Genomic DNA, 15992 nt, shown 5'->3' with positions numbered 1-15992 from the left:
TTCGTGAATTTTACCTCTAGGAGCCCAACAAGATTCTCCAGTAAGTAGGAGAGAAGAATCCCCTCTGGCTTCCAGTGGCAGCAAGGGAAAAGGAACCATTTTGAAAAACGCCAGAGCACTCTGTTCTTAAGGAGGCCTGCCCTCAGAAGAAACGAATTAACCAGAAACTAATGTGCTGGTTGTTATCAGTCCCTCCCTAACTCACCTGGGAGAAGGTGAAAACCCAACCTCAGTCAAGTATAGCTTTCCATAAAGGAGGAGGAAAGTATCAACTCCAACCCACTTAGCCATCCTCAGCTACCTAAGGAGAGAGGAAAAAAACAGAGAGAAATACTTGTAAAGTTCACAGTCTAAGCTCACTAAAAAACAGAGATCTAATCATAGTAGGGCCAGAGAACACTTCCCTTTTCCCAATACCTTGACACCACATACTAAAAACCTATGTACAGCAGTTCCTTGTTCACGTCTGGCTATCAAGAAAGAAAAATACAAGGCATTCTAAAATGTGGGGAAAAAATACAACAATTTGAAGGGACAGAGGAAGCCTCAAAGTGGGAATTATCATATCAGGACTTTTAAAAGAACATTAATATGCTAAAGGCCATAATGGATAGAGTAGTTAACATTCAAAAACAGATGGGCAATATAACAAGAGAGAGAGAAGTCCTAAGAAAAAACCAAAAGGCAGTACTAGAGATCAAAAGCACTAACAAAAATGAAGATTGTCTTGATGGGATAACGAGTGGACTAGATGCAGCTGAGGAAAGAATCTCTGCGCTTGAGATAATTTCGATATAAACCTTCAAGACAGAGAAGCAGAGGGCAAAGACTGAATTAAAAAAGAAAAGAAAGAAAAGAAAAGAAAAAAAGAGAAGAAAAGAAAAGAAAAGAAAAGAAAAGAAAAGAAAAGAAAAGAAAAGAAAAAAGAATATCTAAGGAGTGTGGGAGAACCACAAAAGGTAATATATATGTATGAGAATGCCAGGCGAAGAAAGAGAGAAAGGAGCAGAAGAAATATTTTCAATGATAATTACTGACAATTCCCCCCAAATTAATGTCAGACACCAAATCAGAGATGCAGGAAGCTCAGAGACATTAAGCAGAATAAATGCCAAAAGACTATATGCAGGCATGTCATAGAAACTATAGAAAATCAAAGACAAAGAAAGTATAGAAAACTCAAAGATAAAGTTCTGAAAAAAAAAAACTACGTGCCAATAAACATGCCAGCTTTCCTCACAATTGTCAAAACCCAGAAGTGACCAAGATGTCCTTCAGGAGGTGTGAATAAACAACTATGGTATATCCAAACAAGGGGATGTTATTCAATGATGAAAATAAATGAGGTACAAAGTCACAGAAATATATGGATGGATTATAAATGTATATTGGTCAGTGAGAGACGCTGGTCTGAAAAGAATAAATAATGAAAAATATGATGTTCTGGAAAAGGTGAAACTATAAAAATGATTTGAAAAAAAAACAGTGATTGCCAGGTGTCTGGGGTCAGACAAGTATTAAACAGAAGTACAGGGAATTTTTTTAAGTCAGTGAAATTATTCTGTATAATATTGTACTGATGGACATCTGATACTATTCATTTGTTAAAACCCATAGAAATTCATAGCACAAAGGGTGAACTATAATATCTGCAAATTAAAAAAAAATCATTTAAAATGTCAGGAGAATCCTGCAATGGCATGCAGTACGTGACCGATCGAACTTAGTACAAATGTATAAAACAATCTCACTTAAGGGGGTTTGGGGAAAAATAGGTGTTGACCTCAGTAATTCTGGAAATGAGAAGAGGCTGTAAACTGAAAGCCAAAATTAACCATAATAAGCACTATAAAAATTACTAAACAGATATTTTGTGGAGAAAAAAACTAACTCAGATAATATATTTGCTTAAGTTAAAGCCCAGGGTCATTGATCTCCCCAGTCTAACCTAAGGCTCAATGAATCCCTGTGCATTGTCACATCTGTTGCCTTTGAAGTCTGTGAAACATTGGTGTCTCAAGCAGATGTTTAAGGCTTTTCTAAAGACTGCATACGCTGCTCTCGGGGACAAATTGCCCTAAAATGGGATTTGAAAAATGTCTTAAAACTGTGGAGGGTCTCTATGTTACTGCTTCCCTTGCCCAAGTTGCAGATCCTGGGAAGACTCAAAATGTGCACTTCTCATAGCTGATGTGTTCAACCAGATGTGTTAGCTGCAGAAGTGCAGAGCAGACAGAAGTTGAAGAACCCTGCAGAGATTTGTTGGAACCCGGCTCCTATTTATTAAAACCAATGGTAAATGTAAAGCAAATAGGAGGTGACAGAGGTTGCGAACACATTCATTGCTTGTGTTTTCCCTGGTGCGCGCTGATAGTCAGGAGTCGGTTCCCTCTGTCATCCATTCCCTGCGCAGCATGAGTTAGAAATTTTATCAATAAATGTTTTCACTGTCAATGTTCAACCTATTCTAATAGACCGTTAAATACAGTTTTTGGGTTCACAGCTTGTCATCATCATTTGTCTACACCTGTGGCAAGGAATACGTAATGAAATACTCTCAGCATTTTTCATACATAGACTAAAATGATGAATGCTGTGTTTCACAGAATGATCAGATTCATAAAATTCAGAGACCCAACTGACATGCTGTGGATATTCAATGGTAGGTTTGGATTTTATTTTTTTCAAGGTTAATGATAAAGGGTTATAAGTTAAATATTAGAAAGTCAAGTATGCGTTATGATGAAATGGGTAACCTGAATTAGCAATATGCACAATACAATTTATTTTTTGTCTTTATTTTAGTTTATTTTATTTTAGAATTCATGTCATATGTATAGATTATTCATTAGTTTGGGTCCTTTCTATCAGAATAAAGTTAAAATTAAATAGAGCTATAATAAAAAGGACTATATTTTAAAATCAAGATGAGCTTTCTCAATAGGCAAAGGGAAGGAAAGTGACTTTGACTCATCTTTAATTTTTTTACATACATGTAAGAAAATCATGTTGTTTTTACATGCTTCGGTATTAAAATCAGCATTATAAAATATGCTTTGCAATTCCTAATTTTCATAGTCGATGGTTGAGATGGAAGTAGCAATTACAGGAATTACATTGATATAGATTTATGGTACTCCAGATAAAAATCAAGTTTGGGCTGTGTGAGCTAAGAAAGCCTGTGCCAATACCGCTTATGGTCTGCTTCATGAGGACTTAGTGCATTCCCAAAATGTTTCATCACTAAATCTATGTCGATGCAAACCTCGATACCCTTCAATAGGTCACCCCTTCAATCAGTGCTTCAGATATTGGCAAACCATGATTTATGATTGATAAAAAATTTTAAATTATATAATTATTAATCTAATAGTGTAATATCACACATGATGGATAAAATTATGTTGTGATAATTTAAAATCACAAAACCTCATTGGTTTAACACAAACAAAATTTACTCCTTGCCAATTAAACATGTCTATTGTGGTACTGCAGGGACTTTCTGTTTATGATTGTCACTCAGATATCTAAGATGATAGAGACTCAATCTTAAGATGTATTTCCACAATCATTAGAGTCAGGAGAAGACTAAATGGCAGGTCGCACCTAGATTTCAAAATTCTCCAACTGGAAATTCATATAATACTTCTGGTCACATTTTACTGGCCAAAGCAAGTCACGTGACAATGCTTAATTTAAGTTTTATTTATTTAACTAAGCTCTCCACCCAACATGGGGCTCAAACTCACGACCCCAAAATCAAGAGTTGCTTACTCTTCTGACAGAGCCAGCCAGGCACCCGACAATACTTAATTTAAAGATAAGATACTGAGGGACGCCTGGGTGGCTCAATCAGTTGAGTCTCCAACTTCCACTCAGGTCATGATCTCACGATTGGTGGGTTTGAGCCCCACATCTGGGTCTTTGCTGACAGCTCAGAGCCTGAAGCCTGCTTCAGATCCTGTCGCTGTCTCTCTCTGCCCCTCCTCTATTCGCACTATGTCTCTCAAGAATAAATAAATGTTAATTTTTTTTTTTTAAAGATCAGAATGAAAGAGGAAAAGGCCTAGAGTGATTGCCAATACTAATCATGACTGCTGCAGCTACTGAGGACTCCACCCCAGTGCACTTCATAGGCCTACCTAGGTTACATTTAGTCCAGTTATTAGCTTCAGCTGAGTGCCGAAAGGAAAGCTGAATCTCTTAAAAATCAAATATACCACATGGTAAAGATTATGGCCAGCAAATTATCTAGGGCCAGGCAATGACTGTTCCTATAAATCAAGTTTTAATGGAGTCAGCTATGCCTATTCATTGATGTATTGTTTATGGTTGCTTTTGTACTACAACAGAAGATTTATATAGTTGCAACAAATTATGTATGGCCTGCAAAGTCTAAAATACTTATTTTTGCATTTTAAAGAAAAAGTTTGCTGACTCTTGATATAAGTGCATATATAACAGATGATATATATATATTTTTTTCTTTTTTAAATTTTTTCTTTTAGTGGTGGGCCTTTGTTTCTGATGTGATATTGGACATGTAAAAATTCAGAGAGGTCCCCAAAGGAGTCTATGCCATTTATTAATGAGTGTGAAAAGCAGCAATCCACACTTACCACCAAAAATTCCTGTGAAATGATAAATATGAGCCCATAAATATAAAGCTAATGTGGTTTTGTAAGCATAGTATTTTTATGTGTACATGGTGTATTTCTGATTTTTTTCGAATTTATTTTGTTAAATTGTTTTCTTTTTTTGTCTGTTGTGACAAAATACACACAATGGAAAATCCACAATTCTCATCATTTCCAGCATCAAGCTGTACCTCAAGCACACCCACACTTCAGCGTAACCATCACCACCATCCTTTCCCAGAACCTCTCCGTCCTCCTCAACTGAAATTCTGTACCCATTAAATACCAACTCCTCATTTTCCCCTCCCTGCAGCCCCTAGTAACTACTATCCCACCATCTGTCTGTCTGTCTCTATGAAACTCACCATCCTAGGCACTTCCACACGAGTGGAATCATACAATACTTATCCTTCTGAGACTGGCCTACTTCATCTAGTGTAACATCTGCAAGGTGCATCTAAACTGTAGCATATGCCAGGATTTCCTTCTCTTTCAGGTCTGAGCAATAGTCTAAAGTATGTGTAGGCTGCATTTTATCCTCTTAGTCTTGGATGCACGCCTGGGTTGCTTCTACTCCTTGGCTGCTGTGAAAAATACTGCCACGAACATGACCATACCAGCATCTTTTCAAGTCCTCACTCCACCTCTTATGGGTACATACCCAGAAGTGGAAATGCTGTATCACAAGGTAATTACGTGTGCAACTTATGAGGAACACACGTACTTTCCTCCAGACCCACTGCAAAATTTTATGTTCCCATCAGTAATGCCCAAGGATTCCAACCTCTCCATATTACCTACACCTGGTATTTTGTTTTGTTTTGTTTTGTTTATTTCGTTTTGTTTTGTTTTGTTTTGCTTGATAACAGCCATCCCAGAGCGTGTAGTGGCATGCCATCATAATCTTGATCCAAATTTCCCCCAAGGCTAGTGATGTTTAACATGTTCTCATGTGCTCAGGGGCTACTTCTAGAATCTGCCTGGAGAAATGTCCACTCAAGTCCTTTATACTTTAATTGGGTTTCCTGTATGTTTATTGTTGAGATGTAGAAGATCTTTATATATCATGGATATCTCTCCCTTATAGGATATATAATTTGCCAATATTTTCTTCCACTCTGTCGATTACATTTCACCCTGATAGTATCCTCTGATGCACAAATGCTTTTAATTTTGATGCGGTCCAATTTATCTGTATTTTTCCCTTGTTGCCTATATTTGTTAATATGCTTACCCATCCTGGCATGCCAGAAATAAATACCACTCAGTGATGGTGTAAGTAGATAGAAAGCTTGTGAGAAAAGCTTTAAATATTTTTGAATTATAAAATGTTCAAATATTCACAAATTTTCAATATTTTCAACTATTCAGCAGAAAGGTCAGTTACTCTTAGGAATTCATTAACAAGCTTTAACAAAACATGTTTTTCCACATGTTTCAAAGCTATCCCCAAATATTTGTTCTTTAAACCGAACAATTTTAAAATTAGCATGAATTTCAAAAATAATAATAAGAATATTTCTTACATAAATACAATCATATTTTCATATCGTACATTTTATGATTTATGAATATTATATAATAATCCATAATCAACTTACACTATTCCTTATAAAAAATATTTCTTGTTACTTCAGGATAAAAAGCATGCATCCAACATTCTGATTTTTTGTCATTCTATTCCACTAATAGTTTTTAAAAATGTATTCAATTATTTTATAGTATATTCCATATTTTGAATTTTATGAATTGTTTCCTTATGGGATAGTTTAACTTTTTCCTTTGTTCTTCATATTTTCTGAATGTTTCTGAACAATAGATATAAAGGTTTGAATACATTAAGTTTCAAAACTGTTGGCAAGAATTTTGGAGTAGTTTTGGATGGTTGCATTGCATAACATGGGGAAACACGTAATGTTTGTCTCAAATCTATTGATTCTAATAACGAATGAGTCCAAATTACGTGAAGCCTGAAGCTCTTACAACTGGAAGTCTCCTGTGTAACAAACAAACACATTAAAAAAATTAAAATTACCAAAAAAAATTACTAGTATAAGTATTTAGTTAGAAATAATAAGGAAATGGGGCACCTGGGTGGCTCAGTCCATTAAGCATCTGACTTCCACTCAGGTCATGATCTTGTGGTTTATGAGTTTGAGCCCTGCATTGGGCTCTGTGCTGACAGCTCAGAACCCGGATGAAGCTTGCTCTGAATTCTGTGTCTCCCTCTCTCTCTGCCCCTCCTCTGCTCACACTGTGTCTTTCTCAAAAATAAATAAACATTAAAAAAATTTTTTAAAGAAAAAAATAATAAGGAAATCATACACACACACACACACACACACATACCAATTAAAATTAAAAAAGAAAACAAAACAAAACAAAACAAAAACCCTAACTAGTTACTGCGAACTTCACACATTGCTCTGGTCTCTCAGAGCTTGGAAGTGGCAAATGCAAATAAGGAAACTTGAAGCTAAGGCTATTTCCTTCATAGTAACTAACCTCTCTCTGATGCTAAGATTGTAATCCTTTCCAGTAGAGACCTAACTCCTTTATTATAATACTTCCCACTAACATTCTACCTTAGCACAATGGTATCAGCCATCATGACTGTTGATTAAATCATGTATTTCAATATAAATTGCAAAAGGAAGTTACATAAATTTGATAATTTCTTCTTTATGAGCTAGATTTCATTTTTAAGAAAAGTGACTTTCGAAGTTATGCAATGAAGTTATAAAATGAAGTTCCTACCAGAAAGATAGTAAAATGTGTATTTCTTTACCATTAATCTATTTTCAGAGTAATGAGTTGATGCTTTAGTGAACGCTAATGATTTTTGTCATTTTGATATGCTACTTTTTTCTTTTCATGAATGTCTTTATGAACTCATTTTCTATACTTAAAGAGATTTAATCAATTGTATAGTCATTTTTAAAAAAAAAAATTCAAACTATCTTATATTGGCCTATAAGTTTCTATTAAAACTAACTCTTGGATCCTCCTGACATGACTCTCTTAATTTTGAATAGCCATGTTTTTTTCTGGTGTAGTAGTATGCACCAGATCTATCTTGTGGATTTTCTACTCCAAACACAGAAACAGTTATCTCCCCAAGGCAAATTCAGCCCCCCTTAATTGGATGAACTGTATTAAAGACAACAATTTTGACATTGGGACAGCTTTTATATCATTTGTAGAGAGTGGTGTCTCCTGCTTCTTTACAAAAATTCCGTCTCAAGTTATACCACACTATAACAAGTAAAATGATTGCTTACAGTCTACTCTGATATCATTATTTTATTAAACACAATTTGGATGTATTTTTCTTTTGAATCTCACAAATCTTGCATTTCTAACAGGACCCCTAACTCACTGTTTTCATCTAAAAGGACCAAGGATTAATACATTGGTTTAAAAACTGATACATCTTTTATTACAGAGTCACAAACCAAAAATATCTCCTGAGCTTACTAAATATATATAAATCATATATGGTGATACATACAAATTATGTGTATGTATGTGCCTCTGTCCAACATTTTATACACAATTCACTCTGTACGCATGGCTGAATAAATAGATATCATTATTATAGCTCAGCTGCAAGGTACTGTTTCCTTATTTCTAATGACAAGTCCTATAATAAGAGAAAATCAAGGATATTTCTGCACATAAAGCCTATAGCATTTTTCCAAAAATCTTTCCCTCCAGGGCTGAATTGTTCAGAGTATACCAGTACGCATTATGAAATCATTTCTTCAATTATAAATTTGGAGAAGCATAAGTTTTACTTTCAGTGGGTCAAAAGGAAAAGGGATTAATCTTAAAAGATCATTTCTGAGACTGTGTTCAGTATTCCCCACCTTTCACATCATCCGTATGCCTATTACTCAAACAAGTGGGCTACTGTCGTGGGGACCTATGGTGGCAGCATTGGTGCACTGCTTCAGCTTTATACACAGTAATTACTTCTACTTAGAATCTGTGGCATTGGACAGTGAGTGCCTGTCATGTCTGTCATCTAGCTTGCCCTTAATTGGAAAAAATGATGGATCGATGGAAAGACAGGAGGCAAGAAGATGGACAGAAAGATGGAAAGCAGCAAATAAAAACAGCAGAGCACAGATTAAAATATATGTTAAGCTTTGCAAACACTGCAAGAGGCCAGACAGCTTGAAAGATGCTTATGTTCAGTTTACAGATTTATGACTTGCTCTCTCCAATATTCATGAACACAGAGAGTATTTGCCTAAGGCATGATACAGTGCTGAAGCATTAAAACTGACAATAATTGCCTAACACAATGAACAATATAATTATAGACTTTTGGCCATTTTATCTATTGAATTCAAGATACATTTACTACTCTTAAATGTATCTGTATGTACAGAAATGCATTCATCTGAAACAAAGGTCAGTTGCCTACAAGATTTTCTAATCTTTTTATCTCTTAACTAATGCTGTTTTTTCCCCTTTCATTTTGTTTATAGCATGTAAATTGCAGTTTTACTTAATTCAACAGATCCTTGACTAATTGGCTGTCAGTTTCATTGTGAATGCTATATTCAATAAGCCACAATTATAAATCCTTAATAGAGCTCTTATTATTGAAAGGAAGGTGAACGCAAACAAACAAAATAACATTATATTTTACATTTAACCAAGATTATTGGCCCTTTGCAGCAAGGTTTTCAGATGATAAAAACAACTGATGTCATATTATTTATCCCCATGTATTTTTTTTACAGAGCTGGGAAATAACATTCTATTGTCCTGTGGGCCAATTTCTTTGCAGATGTGTAAACATATTCAATTTTTCAATTAAAAAGATTAAAAGAAGAAAGAAGGAAACAATTTGTATTGACTGTATATATCCCTTTCCTGCTAGACTGTACTCTTGCCTTCTACTCCACAAATTTCTTGATAAGCTGTCTGCATATAAAATTTTTTCAAACCATCCTCCAAACACTACAGTTAATTTAACTACAATCTGGCATGGCTCGTCTTCTTCCCCTAAAAGTTTGGGACCCCAGAAAACCTTCCATTGCCAAATCTAAGAGTCACGTATGTCACTGCCAGATATCTTACCGGAAATCTCCCTGCTTGACTTTTCTCAAACAACACTCCTCTGGATTGTAGTGCATCAGCCCACTCTGGGCTTCCTTCTAAAAATAAACAGGATTGTAGTAATAAATCTTTTTACTCCTTAGTGATGCTGTTCTCACACTCATGCAGCCACACTCTTTCTCTCCCTTTGTCTTCCTCATGTTAAAATTCTACCAATCTTGTTAATTGTTTTTCACAAGCAAAAAAATTTGTCTCTGTTAATTATATTTATATTGAATATTTTATTTCATTGACTTATACTCTTATTATTTATTATTTGTTTGTTGCCTAGGGAGAGTTATATCATATAGTACACTGTAATTGTTTTGAATTGTTTTGGCTTAACAGAGTCAGCTGTTTTCATCTAAATTAAGAGCAAGAAAAAATGCTGGATTCTTTTTCGTGTTTATTTAAATAATTAAAACTTCTATTTTTCTCATTCCTCCCTTTACATGGGAGTTCCAGTGGGTGGTGTTTCTCCTCAGCCTGAAAAACACCATTTAGTATTTCTTTTAATACAGTTCCACTGGCAAAAAAATTCTCTCAGTTTCCATTTTTCTGAATGTGTCATTTGTCCTTGTTATGACTGGATACTTTGTCTATAGCTTTCTGGGGTCTCTTAGTTATTTTAAGCTATATTACATGTTAAAATCTAGAAAATTCCCAACCATTCTTTTAAAATAATTTTGTGAGCAGTTAGGCAATATGACCCACCACCAACCTCCTGGTCTCAGACAAGGAACTGGAGGACCTATACAAGATCACAGAGAAAGCAGGGCTTGAATATAGGTCACAGGAGATATGCTATGTCCCTGCCAAATCTGGTCAGAGTCCATTGCAGGAAAAATTCTTGGCTTTTACAGTCAATCTTGTCTGCTGGTTTGCCCATGTGTCCCAGAGGCTAGTTGCCATGAGACACATTGTAAAAGTTGAGTCAATTTCAAAGAACTTCTCCTGGCTCTCTATCAGGCTCACTTTCCAGCCCCTCACCACACACGGTGGACTGGAAAGTTCCCCCCCCCCTCCTGTATTTTTTGTACATAAGCTTCTTATCACACACAATTAACGGTTCCCAGTTTACAAACAAAACACAAAATAAGCAAAGAAAAACTTTTGCATTGGCTTAAGGTTATAGAAAAACTCTAAAAAGTGATTTCAAATTAGAATCACGTTGAATTTTTAATATAATTATGGAAATATCAACATTTTTTTAATGTTTATTTATTTTTGAGACAAAGAGAGACACAGCATGAACAGGGGAGGGTCAGAGAGAGAGGGAGACACAGAATCTGAAACAGGCTCCGGGCTCCGAGCTGTCAGCTCAGAGCCCGATGAGGGGCTCGAACCCACGGACCGTGAGATCATGACCTGGGCTGAAGTCGGACGCTCAACCGACCGAGCCACCCAGGCGCCCCATCAACATTTTTATAAACATGTATGTTTCCATCAAACAATATGGTATGTTCCTTCTTTTTGCTTTGGTCTTGTTTTATATCCTTCAATAAAACTGTATTGGTTTATTCATAAAAGTTAGGTACTTTTCCTCTAAGTTTATTCCAAAGTATCTTACAGCTTTTCTACTGTGTTAATGGATTTTTAAAAATTCTGTTACTACTTCTAATAGGAGAGACCAAGTAATAAATTATTTTTTGCATCTGTTCGATCGCTCTATATCCATTATTACATTTTCTTTTTTTCCCATTATTATATTTGCTAAGAATTTATTTGAGTCTCTTAGTTTTTTAGGCATAAAAATCATGTCTTCAAAAAGATATATATTCTCTCTCTTCATTTTTTTATATTTATAAAAACGATTTCAATGTACCTTATTAATTGTGACAAAACTTAGAATACTGCATGATAATGTGGATGTCATTCTTCTCTGGCTTTATCCTAATTTTCCTTGGTGAAGACTTTAAAGTTCCTTTACCTAAAGTGGTGCTTGCTATTAAAATTTGATAAATGATTTTGATTGCAATTACCATTTTGCTTAGACATTTTATTATAAATTATTTTTAAATGCTACCAAGAAATTTGTTTGCACATGAGAAACAGGTACTGATATATTATTTTATGGATATAATGAGATGTACTGATGGCATTCCAGGTATTGAGCTAACTTTTCAATCTCGAGATAAATCGTAAATTGCTATAACATACCATGCTCTCAATACATTGCTACAGTACCATATAGTATAGTATATACAGATATATCAGTTATATATTATATAGGACTAGGCTTTAACCATAATATTTCACTCTGCTCTATTTTTATTTTGCAAAATTAATCAAAAAGTTTTATGTCTTATTCCATGGTAGGGGTGAGTTAAATATCACTAAAATTACTTTAAAGTTTATAGGAAAATTAACTATACAAATATCTTTACCTTTGTGTGTATGTGTGTGTGTGTGTGTGTGTGTGTGTTTGGTCTTATTTTTCCCAGCTCATTTAATGAGGCATAATTGACAAATAAAATTATATATATTTAAAGGCACATAACGTGATGTTTTGATATATGTAAACATTGGAGAATAATCACCATAATCAAGCTAATGAACAGATCTACCTCCTCACACAGTTACCATTTGCTTGTGTGTGTGTGTGTGTGTGTGAGTGTGCACATGGTAAGAACACAAGATTTATTCTGTCAGCAAATTTCAAGTACCCAATAAGTATTGTTAACTATAGTCACTGTGCGTTACATTAGATCTCCAAAAATTGTTCATCTTGCAAAACTGAAATTATGTACTCTTTGGTCAACAGCTCCCTGCTTCCTTATCCAGATCTACCCCTGGAAACTAGCATTCTAGTCTCTGCTTCTATGATTTTGGCTATTTCAGATTCCATACATAAGGTAGATCACCTTTCTGTGTCCTGTGTCTGGCTTATTTCACTTAGCATAATGTCCTCCAGGTTCATCCATGTTGTCACAAATGGCAGAGTTCCCTTCTTTTTTAAAGCTGAATAATATTCCATTATATACTCACATTATAAAACCACATTTTATTTATTCATTCAACTGTTGGACATTTAGGTTGCTTGCATATCTTGGCTATTATGAATAATACTGCAATGAACAGAAGAGTGAAGATATCTCTTTAAGGCACTGATTTCATTTCTTTGGATATATATTCAGAAGTGGGATTGTTGGATCATAAGATACCTCTATTTTTAATTTTTTGGGGAACCCCCACACTCTTTTCCACAATCGGCACATAAAAGTACATTCCTACCGATAGTGTCCAAGGGTTCCCTTTTCTCCATAGCCTTGTCAACACTTTTTATCTTTTGACCTTTTTTTCACTGTAATAGGTACGAGGTGATATCTCATTGTAGTTTTCTTCTTAAGTGTATTTATTTTGAGAGAGAGAGAATGGGGAAGGGGAGGGGGCAGGGAGAGAGGGAAAGAGAAACCCAAGCCGGCTTTACACTGACAGCAGAACCCACTGTGAGATCATGACCTGAGCCAAAATCAAGAATCAGGTGCTTGACCGACTGAGCCACCCAGGCGTGCCTGATTGTGGTTTTAATTTGAATTTCTTGAAGATTAGTGATTTGAACACCCTTTTATGCCCCTTTTGGACATGTTAATGACTTTGAGAAATTTGTATTGAGGGCCTTTGTCCATTTTTAAATTGAATTCTTGTTATTACTACTTTGCTGTTGAGTTATATGAGTCCCTTATGTATTTTGGGTATTAACTTCTTAGCAGATATATGGTTTGCAAATACTTTTTTCCATACTTAGGTTGCTGTCTCACTTTGTTGATTATTTGCTGTGCAGAAGCTGTTCAGTTTGACAAAGTCCCACTTGTTTGCTTTTGTTTCCTGTGATTTCGATGTCATATTCAAAATGCATTGCCAGGACTGATGTCAGGACACTTTTTTCTTATGTTTTATTAAAGTAATAATATAGATTCAGATCTACATTTAAGACTTTAATCCATTTTGAGTTGATTTTTGTACATGGTGTAAGCTAAGTATCCAATTTCATTCTTTTGCATGTTGATATTCAGTTTTATCAACACCATTTATGAAAGAAATTTCCTGTCCCTACTGTGTGTTCTTGGCACCTTTGTTAAGAGCAGTTTACCTTTGAATTGTGAATTCATTTTTGGGCTCTCTGTTCTTTTCACTGGTCTATGCGTTTGTTTTTAGGGCAGTACTATACTCGTTTTGATTACTGAAGCTTTCTAATATATTTTCAAATCAAGAAGTATGATCCCTCCAGCTTTATTCTTCTTGCTCAAGACTGATTTGGCTATTCAAAGTCATTTATGGATCCATATGGATTTTAGATTTTTTTTCTATTTATTTGAAGAATGCCATTGAGATTTTAATAGGGATTGAATGGAATCTGTAGATCTCTTTAGGTAGTGATCACTTTATTAATTCTTCTAATCCATGAAAACTGAATGCCTTTCCATTTGTCTGTTTATAATTTATTTCATCAATATTTTGTAATTTTTAATGTACAAGTCCTCACTTCTTTGGTTATATTTATTCCTTAGTATTTTATTTTTGTTGTTATTTTGAATGGGACAGCTCTCTTAATTTCTTTTTCAGAGAGTTCAGTTTTGTGAAAAGAAATGTGACCCATTTGGGTTTTTTCTTTTATTTAAATAGAGGTATAATTTACATATATCATTATATTAGTTTCCAATATACAAGGCAACAATTTAATATTTATACATTGTAAAAGGATCACTACAATAAGTGTAGTTAACTTCTATCACCATACGTATTTACAAATTTTTTTTCTTGTGATGAGAACTTTTAAGTTCTTTTAATAATGCAATATAGTCTGGCCCACGGAATATAGCCAGACCAACACGAAACCATCCTACACACCTAGAAAACTGATTGGAGGATTAACACAACAATGTGCACAAACTGAACCACAGAATTCAGCAGGTATGTGGTGCGGAGAGGTGAACTTGGGGAGAGAGAAGCCAGCAGTGGGCTGGGAGCCACTTTTTCAGGAGGAGAGAGGACGGAGACTGGGGGAGGGGGGCAGATGCGGGAAAAGCACCCCTCCCCAAAAGCAGCTGGAGAGAACATTTTAAATTGGAAACAGCCTCAGATACTAAACTAAAAAGAAAGGAGAAAGGAGAAAGGAGAGGGTTTAAATTCCACTAAGACTGTTAACAGGGGGAGTGCAAAGTCTGCAACTCTGCAGCTTGATAACTGGCAGTTCTCTGGTGGGAAGGGCAAATCCCCAGGAACAGAGTGGGGTCTGGGAGGTTCTCGGGCCACATGGGGAAAAGCGGTTCCATTGCTCGAAGGACATTTGGTAGAGACTGTTGAAGCCACCTGGTCCCAGCAGACCCCTGAAAATGGCCACATTCGCTGTTGCTGGAACAAGGTCGTTAAGGGTGAAGCCTGGTGTCAGATGTGTGTTGTGATTTTCCAAAATCCCTCAAAGGTGCTGCTACAGTATCTCGCAAACTTTTTCTGGGGCGGGCTGGCCCCTGGCCGTAGTCTCAGGGCACTGGCAGCAGCAGGGTCCAGCAAGCATTCCTGGGTGCAGCTGATATTCAGCCATTGCTCATACGGCCATTGCTCATGAGACTCTCCCGCAGAGGGGTGGAGAGGGTCAAGCCTGCGGTCCTTCAGAGGTAAGGGGCCGGGGAAGGCAGCCACATCTGTGACAAAACTCGGGAGAGAGGTACTGCCTGGGGCTTGGTCATGGACAGTGGGAAAGTGGGAGGTGGATGAAAGCTGAAGACAGAGGACAGGTGTGCAATTGCTGATCAGAGAGAACAGAGTTCTGATACTGCAGACTGGGTAGCTGTGTGATGCCATTTTCGCCGCCCCCGCGCATGCGCATAGGCACCTACAAGCGCCGCTACAATCCACCCCAGTAGGCTGGCAGTGCCATCTAGTGGAGAACGGAGCCGTTACACTGAGCCCTGCCCAACTGGGCCAACCTCACTCTTCAAGAACACAAGTCTCACTGCCTACTTAGTTTATGGACTATAAAGACCTACATAGTATGACTTCTAGAGGAAAACGAAGTAATTTCAGTCCTATTTCAATCTATTAGAAGGTCCATCTATTTAATTTTCTTTCTTTTTTCTTTCTTTTTTTCTCTTTTACACTACTTTTCTTTTTCTTGAATATAGAAAGAGAAAAAAATCATTTTTATTTTCAATTTTTATTAAAAATATTTTTATTTTTTTTAGTATATTCTTTACTTTTGTGTAATTTTTTAAACATTCTATCTTACTTTCATCATTTTAT

At 35.8% G+C, this 15992-nt stretch overlaps 1 long non-coding RNA gene across 1 annotated transcript in view; it reads right to left on the bottom strand.

The window, feature by feature from the left end:
* Positions 1–2264: 2264 nt before the first annotated feature.
* The window catches only part of LOC123605857, a 43314-nt gene continuing 29586 nt past the window's right edge, over positions 2265–15992 (bottom strand). Inside the window, exons 4-5 of the long non-coding RNA XR_006715968.1 lie at positions 6601–6633; positions 2265–2405 (exon numbers count right to left, since the gene is read on the bottom strand). This is a non-coding gene — a long non-coding RNA (uncharacterized LOC123605857). The remainder of the gene's footprint in view (positions 2406–6600; positions 6634–15992) is intronic.

This window comes from Leopardus geoffroyi, chromosome A1, assembly GCF_018350155.1.
Source record: "Leopardus geoffroyi isolate Oge1 chromosome A1, O.geoffroyi_Oge1_pat1.0, whole genome shotgun sequence".
NCBI lineage: Eukaryota > Metazoa > Chordata > Mammalia > Carnivora > Felidae > Leopardus > Leopardus geoffroyi.
The sequence above is the reverse complement of the archived record's forward strand: the minus strand, read 5'-3'. Positions and strand labels throughout refer to the sequence as shown.